Source organism: Pituophis catenifer, unplaced genomic scaffold, assembly GCF_029215685.1.
Source record: "Pituophis catenifer annectens isolate HBS135680 unplaced genomic scaffold, rPitCat1.0.hap2 SCAF_2, whole genome shotgun sequence".
Classification (NCBI taxonomy): Eukaryota; Metazoa; Chordata; class Lepidosauria; order Squamata; family Colubridae; genus Pituophis; species Pituophis catenifer.
The window spans coordinates 234,448,695-234,460,820 of NW_027256882.1; the positions used below are offsets into that span (position 1 = coordinate 234,448,695).

The following is a 12,126-nucleotide window of genomic DNA, read 5'->3' on the forward strand; positions in this document are numbered from 1 at the left end:
TTTTTGCTAGAGTTTCTCTAGTAGTATCTCAGAGTGCCTGGATCAGTGTTTCTCAACATCAACATCTTAACTGTGGACTACAACTCCCAGGATTCCTCAGCCAGTTCCTGGGCACATAGGGAATTCTGGGAGTTGAAACCCACAATCTTAAAGTTGTTGAGGCTGAGAAACATGGGCCTAAAGGATTAAACAGGAGAGTGATTAATTTTATTCCATCCAATCTGAATGCTACTACCTTGTCTTGTAATCGGATTGCCCCAACTTTCTGTGTCTTCCCTTCCGATAATGTCTTCAAAAATTTGGATTCAGCATTGTGTGTTACTGCTTGTGATGCTGAATCCCTCTTCCACTTACTTTCCATCAAGCAAATAGAAACAATCTTTTGCTAAACCTTCCAACAAATTTGAAAGCCATGAAAAGTGAAATTTGAATCCTGAACATATACAACCCCTGCATTTGTGAATTAATATCAATTACAGAGATGAACATTGGTAAGAAGTTGAATTTGTCTAAAATGTTACATTTAGTTTGCAATCATATTGTTTAAATCAGAAGATGTTTTGAAAGGATCTATAAGAATATGCCAATGGACATACCTTAATTTCTTAGAAAAGGAAAAATAATCAGGGGTAAATCAGGTCTAATTTGTCTAGCACAAATTGAAAATGGATTTGATCAGTCAGTTAAGGACATAAACAGAGTAGTAGTTTATACAACTGGTGTAAGATAACAAAACAAGAAACTGCAAAAAACAATTTTGCAGATTCATCAATGTTTGTGAATTGCAAACAAAACATCTAAAAATAATTTTTTTACAAATAATTATATATTCATGTTACCTTTATTGAAGATATAACTGAATTTCTAACAAGTTCAAAAGTAATATTTCAAGAGTAAACTATATATATTTTGAAAAATACCAAAGAAATGTTTTGTTCTAATAGAAGAGACTATATGTAGCTCAGGGCTAAACTGTGGAATCCTAGTTGCTCTCTGAATTTGTTTGCAGACATTTCATTACCCAAGTAGGTAACAACATCAGTGCTCCACAAAATGTAATTATTTAAATAACATCCAAGTTCTTGTTGGGTCATGTAATTAAATTCTCTCTCTCTATATATATTTTAAAGGGAGCCTATTTCAGTGGTTTTGAAACAAAAAAAACCCCAATATATTTCAATGAGATGTGAGATGACACATAAGTCATTATGAGCTGTGGTGGCACAGTGGTTAGACTGCAGTACCGCAGGCTACTTCTCCTGACTGCCAATTGCCAGCAGTTCGGCAGTTCAATTCTCACCAGGCTCAAGGTTGACTCAGCCTTCCATCCTTCTGTGGGTAAAATGGGGACCCAGATTGTTGGGGGCAATATGCTGACTCTGTAAACCGCTTAAAGTGGGCTGTAAAGCACTGTGAAGCGGTGTATAAGTCTAAGTGCTATTGCTATAAATTAAAATTAAGAATGAAGAAAGGAATGAGGGTTAATTTCACTGAGAATCTGCTCTAGACAATATTTACAGTATCTTATCACAATTCATGTCTGGTATTCAGATTTTTAGTGAAGCCCGTAAAAGAAAGATGCTATATAAATCTAATAACCTCTTTAATATAGAACGTTTCTATACAATTTCTAAACAGACATTTGCCCTGTTAAATTCAATGCAGTTGGAAAGAGAGGCCTGAAAGATAGCTATGGTTCAATCTAGATATCATCTGAGATGTCCATATTAAATTATTTCATTTCAAAATGCAGAACAAACAAAATTCTCCTACATTTCTGATAAGAAACCCTTGAATAAGAATTGTTTTATTTCTTTAGACTTGCACTAAAGAATTATTTGAACATAAAATTATAAATTAAAATAACCCCAGAAGAGAAAAATTAATACTAGAAAAGATAGCATGATTTAAAAAAATCAAACAAAACAACTTTGAAAAATAAGCTACATTTATTTAAGAAATAAGATTGGCAACATGATATCATCCTGAAGGATCTTACATGGGAACTTACGAAGGATTGCCCATCCTTCCCTTTCTATTAGACATATTTTATCTCTCTCTCTCTCTTTTTTTTTTTAAATTTGATTTATATGCCGCCCTTCTCCGGAGATTCAGGGCGGCTTACAATGCATTAAGCAATAGCCTTCATACTTTTGTATATTTATACAAAGTCAGCTTATTGTCCCCACAAACTGGGTCCTCATTTAACCTACCTTAGAAAGGATGGAAGGCTGAGTCAACCTTGAGCCTGGTGAGATTCGAACTTACAGTAATTGCAGACAGCTGGTGTTAATCACAATGCTTTTAGTCTGCTGAGCCACCAGGCCCAACAAAACAAAACAAAAGCAAAAATTTCTGGACAAGCTAGAAATAGTGAATTTTAACATCTCCTCTCAGCCCAAATTAAAACTCTGAATTTTCAGAAAAACATAAAGATTCTTTCTGAAAAAGTCCTTTTAGATTAAAGGACATCCAGATAAAATTGAACCAGAAAGGATTTTCTAATTTCAGGAATTGCTCAGCTAGATATGGGTAGTTGTCTAATTAACATTTGTTAGGTGTTCTTTATTGTTATGTGCTAGTTAAGTTATTTTATTATTTATGATATCTATTGTAACTATACTAGCTTAATTATTATATAGCTGATGTTAGTGGCACTGTATTATGCTGCTTCTCCTTTCCCTGTGGTCAGTTTCAGTTGGTGTTGCTAGGCAGGGAGAGATCCAGGCCATTCAATAGAAATTGAATGAATGAATAAAAAAACATAAACAAACAAATAAATACATATTTGGCTGTCTTTTCATATAATGATAAGCCTTGGTTTGTCTTAACCTGTCAAGTGCAGTTGACAGGACTCCAAGTCCCCTCCGCTGTTTTGCGGGCTCAGTTAGGGATCTCGGCTCTATCTGTTGGAGCCGGAGCAAGGTGGCTATGCCAGATGGACCAGGGAGCCAGCCAAACAGTTTGGAGCAAGGCGGCTATGCTGGATGGACCAGGGAGCCAGCCAGGATGAAGGTGGCTATGCTGGATGGACTGGGGAGCCAGCCAAACAGTTTGGAGCAAGGCGGCTATGCTGGATGGACTGGGGAGCCAGCCAAGCAGTTCGGAGCAAGGCAGCATTGCCGGATGGACTGGGGAGCCAGCCGAGCTGTTCATTGTCTTGTGAAAGCTTATGTGATGCCAACAATCTTACTGTGAATCTGTCAAGAATCCAAGGAATGAACTCTGTCTTTTTGTTCAGAATATCCTGTTCAAATGTCTCTTCTGAGCCAAGACTGAGTCAAAACTGGGGCACACACAGGCAAAGGAGGCGTGATCAGAAGATTGACAGACTCAGTCTCCAGGCAGAAAAGCAGAGTTAACACCCATTCCTTGGATTCTGTACTCAGCACACTGGAGAACCAGGAGTCCAGGGAGTTCAAATGAATATATAATTTATTGCAAGCTGAAACTCTCTAAAGAATATGAACTACTAATGGTTAAAGCAAATTGGCAGTAGATAAGAATCAGTGTAATTCAAGGTGGGCTGGACTTAAATCATGAAGGGACTCAAACTGATTATGTGTTTGAGCCCTCCCTCAAGCTCAGCCTCGTTATCTTCTTCATAAACATGTTTTTTTTAAAAAAACTAGCCATATTCTGGTTCAAACATCACTAAATTATAAACCATGGTTTACAAGCCATTGTTGAGTTTCCTCTTGTATTAATCTAAAATCTAAAATCCATATATTGTTACACACTGTTTTTAAGTTTTGATGCCTACTGCACTCCTTGCTTAAATATTTTTGAAATTCAATTTTTAAAAATTAAATAAGAATGCTGCACATTCAAAGCAAAGGACCAGCCTTCAGCACTCTTTTTAACTTCAATAGCCCATAGGTATTTTAAAGAAAATAAGAATTCTGACTGGCTGCAACATAGCACATCCTTTGGAACGGGTGAAATCGAGCAGGTTCTGACAGGTTCTGGAGAACCGGTAGCAGAAATTTTGAGCAGTTCTGAGAACTGACAAATACTAGCTCTGGCTGGCCTCAGAGTGGGGTGGGAATGGAGATTTTGCAATACCCTTCCCCCAAAAGTGAGGACGGAATTTTGATTTTGCAATAGCCTTCCCTCAGGAGTGAGGAGGGAATGGGGATTTTGCAGTATTCTTCTCCTGGAGTGGGGTGGGAATGGAGATTTTGCAGTATCTTTCCCCTGCCACACCGACCAAGCCACGCCCACCGAACCGGTAGTATTGCTTTGGAAGTTTGATCAGGAGAAAAAAAGAATGAAAATAAAATATATACAAGGTAAGTTGGGTGATAGAAAACATCTTGGCAGGCTAGAGAGAGCTGCAAAGGGTAACTTCGCTATTTTGCCTTCTGATAAATGGATATTTTATTTTTGGCCATTCTACTATGGATGCCCACCATGCTTTCAAAACTCCAAATGGTATCATCCTGACAAAAGGTATGTGTGTTGGTCCTTCTTTCCATCATGTTTGGACACCTTTGTACTCCTCAGAGGATCCCACAGGACACTGTCCCAGAGGAAAAGCCACCACCCTGCCCCCCATGGCTATGTTCTAATTATTATTTCAGACTTCACTGCAGGAAAGCAGAGGATTAAAATGTCCTGCTGGACCCTAATTCTCGTCATCTGTTTCACTAAAATCTGGCTGACTAATCTGGAAAAAAACCTCCACCAATAACCCTTCCTGATTAGTAAAGCTCATCAGAATTCACAAACATTTTAAGCCAGTGGCTACACTTTCTTTATGGGCGCTTTTTATATAATCAAACTTGAACCAGTATGTTAATAGCCTTGTATTTGCTGGAGAAGATCTTCTAAACAGAAATTGTTTTATTATGAAGGTGTTGCTCACAATATAAAAAAATACACTGGTTGTCCCAAGGCTGGTGCTAAATACTTTTAAAAAATGAAAAAGAGGGCTGAAAATGAACAGATCAAGTGTGTCTGTTTCCTAGAGATTGCTATAGTTAAAATACATGGAATGAATGATGATTTGGCTGCGCCGGCTTAATTGTAACATCCTTAGCTAAATCTTAGTCAGTCAAAATCCTCTCCATCTGCCTTATCATCCATAACATCTTTTAAAAATTCAAATCTTCACACACTCTTAAGATCATACTTTGAGATTTATTCTTGTTTTTATATGACAAGTGTAGTATTTAACTAGGTAATGGGATTTATCATTTTGTTGATATAGGTTGTCTTGGCAACACACCATAAAAAAACCCGAGTTGCCTGGCAACTTGGCATTGTGGAGCTGCAATGGAGGGGAGACCTTTTGTCTCACGGAAGGGAGGGTTTAAGGAATATTGAAAACTTCTGTTCATACATCTCATGAATATACTTATATTCAAGGTCATCCAATTTTTCCCTTTTCATCAATTAACACAAATAAACTGTCCTTTCAAAGAAGCCTCCTAATGTATTTCTTGAAGATAGTCTTATAGTCAGAAGAGAGAGAGAACAATTGGATTAAATGGTTCTTATTCCATGTGCACTTGCCAAATAAAGTGTGGTGTTAACTATAGGACAGCTTTCATAAAGCAGGTCTTTTCTTTTCTTGGATTTTTCTACATTCATTAACAAATCAGCTACTGTACACCCCAAATCTTCTATGATCCCAGGAATCCAGGACTCCTTTCTGCAAAAAGTGTATTTGTTCTGGTTTTCTTTCAAAAGTTGAAGCCTTTATTTCCCTTGCTTGGTTCACTGGTGGCACTATGGGAAAAAAGGAAGAAATTTTGGTAGACGAAAAACGGGGCACAGTAGATTTTGAGAAGCAAATTTAGCTGGCATATGAAACCTTCCCAAAGGGAAATATATTTAGTGTGCTGATTTTTAGAGGGTTTATTGAGATGTTAAGTACATCTTACATATTCAATCATTAGAATTGCAAATGTAATTAAAATCCAAGAATCTTTTCTTTGAAAAAAAAAATGAACTGTTGTCCCAAGGTGATACTAAAAATGCATTCTCCCACACATCCAAAATAAACAGATGGAGACAGAAGCTGACCCAGGATAAGATATTGAGGTAGACGTATAAGCCCACTCAGCAGAATCAGGGGAGGATAATAAAATGTACCTTGTCTGGGTTACCATTGATGTTGGACTGAAATCTGCTTTATACTCTTATTACTAAAACTACAAAGGTGGCAGAACACCACAGATATTATTATATATCAGAAGGCAGAATATACCTTGGACCAGTGTTCTGCCCCAGCTCCGGATTCCCGAGGATATTGACACACACCAATGGTCCTTATCAAATGTATTAAGTAGCAAGAATAAATCAAAGTCCGGCAAAGGTTGGCAACCAGCCCAGAAAACAAGATACGATAAGACTTTTCTAAAAATGCTCTGATGATAATTACAAGCCTTACTCTCAAGGAGACCTCCTCCTCCTGTGTAGCCACTCCTGCCTTTTGGCAGCCCTGCGTGCTCGAGCATTGAGAAGAGGCTCCTCCACTTCACATTCTCCACTTGAAGGAGCCTCTGGAGGTTCTGAAGGCCCTGGCTGAGTCTCTGCCTCTGGCACCACATCCTCTTCAGCCTCCTCACTCCTCACCACACCAGCCTCCTCGTCGTCGGGATCAGCCACGATCCGCGCAGGCCGCTGGTGGGCCACAACAACCAGGGGTGAAATGCTCTGAAGTTTGCTACCGGTTTGCTTCACGAGCTCATGTCACCGCAGGCACTAAGAAGCCTTTTCTGAGTCTGCAAAGGTAAGTAGAACAGCGAGGGGGGGGAAAACAGCTGTGCCGCACGATTTAGATTTGCTAGAAAGCAGGATTTCCTGCTTTTTACCGAATATAAATTGCGCGGCACAGCTGATTGTCGCACAGCTCATTGTCTGAACTTTTTTTTACTTTTTTAAGCATTTTTTTGCTACAGGTTCCAGTGAACCAGTAGCATTTTTTACTACCAGTTCAGGCGAACCAGCCCAAACCGGTAACATTTCACGCCTGTATTCTACCCTTGAGTTTCCATCCCCTTTCCTCTTTGAAAACAATTTTCAAGAATAAAAATTGCTGTGAATTATGTTACTTTCTGCTCTGTTTTCACCCAAGGGCGTATCTATATTGATTATTTATTTATATTTATTTTTCACATTTCTGCTCATTTCCCTTAAAGAACCATAATTACTATTTCAGCTGCTTTTCTCCTGTGCTCATGCTGGCTTCATTTTAAACTATTTGTTTTAAAGATCCTGTCCACTCCGAGATATTTCATCAACTACTTGCAAATTATAGATTGTCCTTATTTAGTGACCACTTATTCAGTAACTGAAATTATGATGGTGCTTCATGAGGGGAACTTGCTACTGGTTCTTGGAATTACAGCAAATGCAGCATCTTAGCAGTCATGTAATCACAATTTGGGTAGTTGGCAACTGGCTGGCACTTATGATGATTGCAGCATCCTGTGGTCATGAGATTGCCATTTGTGACCTTCCCTACTGGCTTCCTCAAATGAAGTACATGGGGAAGCTGACAAGAGGTTGTTAGTACTCCATATGCCCACCTGCCATACTCTGTAGTGCCTACCTGAGGCAGCCATCTACCCAGTGGTGGGATTCAGCCAGTTCAGCACCACTTCGGGAGAACCAGTTGTTAACTTTCTGAGCAGCTTGGCAAACTGGTTGTTGGAAGAAATAATTAGGGCAGAGAACCAGTTGTTAAATTACTTGAATCCCACCACTGCATCTACCTCTAGCTCTCACCTGCTGGCTTGCTTACTGGGATGTGGTTTTGAAGGCATAAGCAAGTGCTTCTGGATTCCTCTTCTTCAGACAGGAAACGGAACCAGATGAGCTAATTCTATTTTTGTGAGGCCCCAAGCCAAGAATGACACATGCCAGTTCTTCCAAGCTGCATTCTTTATTGTTTCACATCTTCAGACAAAATCTTGCCAGACTGAAGACTCTACTAATCTGCACCTACAATATACTCTGTGAACGATTACAGAGATGCTGTCTTCATCCCCTTTCTCTCAAACATGATATCTGGGATGAGTTGCCCCTTACTCATCTGGCAAGAAACCCCTCCCTCCTGGGGACCCACCTCCCCACTGCTTCCCATCACAACTGGATTGTAAAGCTGCATTAACAGAACCTTATTAATGCCACATTTAGCTTTACATATAAAATTTGAACGAATTTATATTTATCAATATCAACATTTTAGAAACTACAATTAATGTCTATATAAATTTTACTTTTAAAGGTTTAAGCTTATCTATTTATCTATCATCTATTTTACATAACCACCATCTCTTGCAGAATTATTAGGATGCTAATAATCTCCAGTCAATAATATATAAATACCACTATGCCAAATATTATAATGTACTACTTGTGTTTCATTATAATACAATAAAAAAATAGGGAAAAAAGCAATCACATCATAATAAAAGAAGCATCAAGCTATCCTGAAAACTGACATTGGCCAACACTAATAACAGATGCAGAAAAAAAAATCTTAATTTCTGCACAATAACATTTTTAAAGAAAATGTGAGAGTTGTGCCTTCTTTTAAATCTGCAGATATCCCATTCTCTCTCTTTTAAAAAAAAAAATAGAACACACTTTAAAATTAAATTAGAGAGTGGGAATTGGCAGGTGTCAAAGATCATATCAACTGTTATATTTGCATACTGATTACAGGTAGAAAGACAAACTATTTTTGCTGTAGCTTGCAAGAAGGCAAAAAAACCAAAAACCTAAGGCATTGATTAATGGTTGCTGCTTGCCAGGAGCACATATCAGTGATATGACAGTACAATTTTCAAGGCTAATCATCCACCAATGTTATCTCATTCTTTTTATTCATGTTGTAGGAGTTTCATGGATGAATACACAAAGTGAAAGGTTGGAGGTTTCTAATCTACTGTTCCCCCAAACCCTTCAGATCTACAGATCTTAGCTCTGTCTCTCACTTTGGTCCCAACATTTTGGGAAAGGGAAAAACTTCTTCTTATCAATTTTCCTCACACTTTGCTTATTTTATGTATCCCAATCATGTCTCTGTTCAGATTTCCACTTCCCAAGCTAAAAAGTCCCAAACTTTCTAGGTTTTTCTCTAATGGAAGCTGTTTGAGCCTTTTTGTTTTTATCATCCTGAATCGTTAGTTCAGTTTCATCCAGAAACTTGGCCAACCCATTGCTTACCACTAAGTCAAGATAATTTATGATGATGTTAATGAGCACTGTTCTTGTGATGGGCACATCTTTCTTTTGTACCTCATATTAGAAAATATATATTTCTATCTGCTTCTGTCTTTTTTGTTTTTGTTTTTACCAGTTAGTAATTTATAACACCCCTTCATGGATTACTGCCTTGTCATGGCAAAGAGGCTTGCGTAGCTCAATGATGCTATGAGCTATGCCATGCAGGGACACCCAAGATGGACAGGTCATAGCAGAGAGTTCTGACAAAACATGATCCACTGGAGAAGGAAATGGCAAGCCACTCCAGTATCTTTGCCATAAAAACCCCATGGACAGTACCAAAAGGAAAAAAGATATGATGCCGGAAGTTGAGCCCTTCAGGTCGGAAGATGTCCAATATGCTACTGGGGAAGAGCAGAGGGCTAGTACTAGTAGTGCCAGAAAGAGTGAAGCGACTGGGCCAAAGCCAAAGGACGCTCAGCTGTGGATGCATCTGGTGGTGAAAGGAAAGTCCGATGCTGTAAAGATTTTTTCTCCATAGGAACTTGGAATGTAAGATCCATGAATCAAGGCAAGTTGGACGTGGTCAAACGAGAGATGACAAGACTGAACATTGACATCTTAGGAATCAGCAAATTAAAATGGACAGGAATGGGTGAATTTAATTCAGATGACCATCAGGTATACTACTGCGGGCAAGAATCCCTCAGAAGAAATGGAGCAGCCTTCATAATCAATAAAAGAGTAGGAAAAGCAATACTGGGATACAACCCTCAAAATGACAAAATGATCTCAGTTTGAATCCAAGGCAAACCACTCAATATCACAGTTATCCAAGTCTATTCCCCAACTACTGGTGCTGAAGAGGATGAAATTGACCGGTTCTATGAAGCCCTATAGTACCTTATAGAATTAACACCAAAAAATGATGTCCTTATCATCATGGGGGATTGGAATGCTAAAGTAGGAAGCCAAAAGATAACCAGAATAAGAGGCAAGTTTGGCCTTGGAGTACAAAATGAAGCAGGGCACAGGCTGATAGAATTTTGTCAAGAGAATACGATGGTCATAGCAAACATTCTTATCCAACAACCCAAGAGATGACTCTACACATGGACATCACCAGATGGTCAACACAGAAATCAGATTGACTATGTGCTCTGCAGCCAAAGATGGAGAAGCTCTATACAGTCAGTAAAAACAAGACCAGGAACTGACTGTTTCTCAAATCATGAGCTTTTCGTTGTAAAATTTAGGCTTAAATTGAAGAAAGTAGAGAAAAGCACTAGGCCACTCAAGTATGAACTAAATCATATCCCTGATGAATATACAGTAGAGGTGACAAATAGATTTAAGGAATTAGATCTGATAGACAGAGTGCCTGAAGAACTATGGATGGAGGTTCGCAACATTGTACAAGAGGTAGCAACTAAAACCATCCCAAAGAAAAAGAAAGGCAAGAAAGCAAAATGTCTGTCTGAGGAAGCTTTGCAAATAGCTGAGAAAAGAAGGGAAGCAAAAGGCAAGGGAGAAAGAGAAAGATATACCCAATTGAATGCAGAATTCCAGAGAATAGCTAGAAGAGATAAGAATACCTTCTTAAATGAACAGTGCAAAGAAATAGAAGAAAACAATAGAATAGGGAGGACCAGATATCTCTTCAAGAAAATTGGAGGTATGAGGGGAACTTTTCATGCAAAGATGGGCATGATAAAGGACCAAAATGGCAGGGACCTAACAGAGGCAGAAGAGATTAAGAAGAGGTGGCAAAATTACACAAAAGAACTATACAAGAGGGAGTGAGGATGGCAGGAAAGAACGGACGTGTCTTTCTGTAACGGGAGCCGCCGTCAACGCAGCCATGGAGCTTGAAACAATGAGCAGATACACCAGTCCGGTGAATCCGGCTGTGTTTCCACATCTCACTGTGGTGCTCCTGGCCAGTGGCATGTTCTTCACAGCTTGGTTCTTCGTTTATGAAGTGACATCCACCAAGTATACCCGGGACATTTACAAAGAACTACTCATCTCTCTAGTAGCATCACTCTTCATGGGCTTTGGAGTTCTCTTCTTATTGCTGTGGGTTGGAATCTATGTGTGACAGTAGTTTGGAGCTATTTCAGGTTCCAGAAGCCTTTCTGCACCTCCTTTTTACTTTTTTATTGAACAGTGTGGCTTATCACATTTCTGGACTATAATTCTAACATGTGAGAATTCTAACATCAGATCAATAAAGCTGAAAAAAAAAGAGAACTATACAAGAACGAGCTTAACGTCCCTGATAATCACGATGGGGTGGTCACTGATCTCAAGCCAGACATCCTAGAATGTGAAGTCAAATGGGCCTTAGGAAATCTGAGCAGCAACAAAGCTAGTGGAGGTGACAGTATTCCAGCTGAGCTATTAAAAATCTTAAAAGACAATGCAGTAAAAGTGCTACACTCAATTTGTCAGCAAATTTGGAAAACTCAAGAGTGGCCACAGGATTGGAAAAGGTCAGTTTACATTCCAATTCCAAAGAAAGGCAATGCCAAAGAATGTTCAAATTATCACACAATTGCACTCATTTCACATGTTAGTAATGTTATGCTTAAAATCCTACAAGCTAGGCTCCAGCAGTATGTGGATCGAGAACTACTAGAAGTACAGGCAGGATTTTGAAGAGGCAGAGGAACTAGAGATCAAATTGCCAACTACGCTGGATCATGGAGAAAGCTAGGGAGTTCCAGAAAAACATCTATTTCTGCTTCATTGACTATGCTAAAGCCTTTGATTGTGTGGATCACAACAAATTGTGGCAAGTTCTTAAAGAGATGGGAGTACTAGACCATTTATAGGTCTCTTGAGAAACCTATATGCGGGTCAAGAAGCAACAGTGAGAACTAGACATGGAACCACTGATTGGTTCAAAATTGGGAAAGGAGTCCTTAAAAATTATCATGG

General features: G+C 38.9%; 1 pseudogene; it reads left to right on the forward strand.

The window, feature by feature from the left end:
* The first annotated feature begins 10,995 nt into the window (after window positions 1-10,995).
* On the forward strand, window positions 10,996-11,392 carry LOC139311245 (dolichyl-diphosphooligosaccharide--protein glycosyltransferase subunit TMEM258 pseudogene; annotated as a pseudogene).
* Window positions 11,393-12,126: the final 734 nt, after the last annotated feature.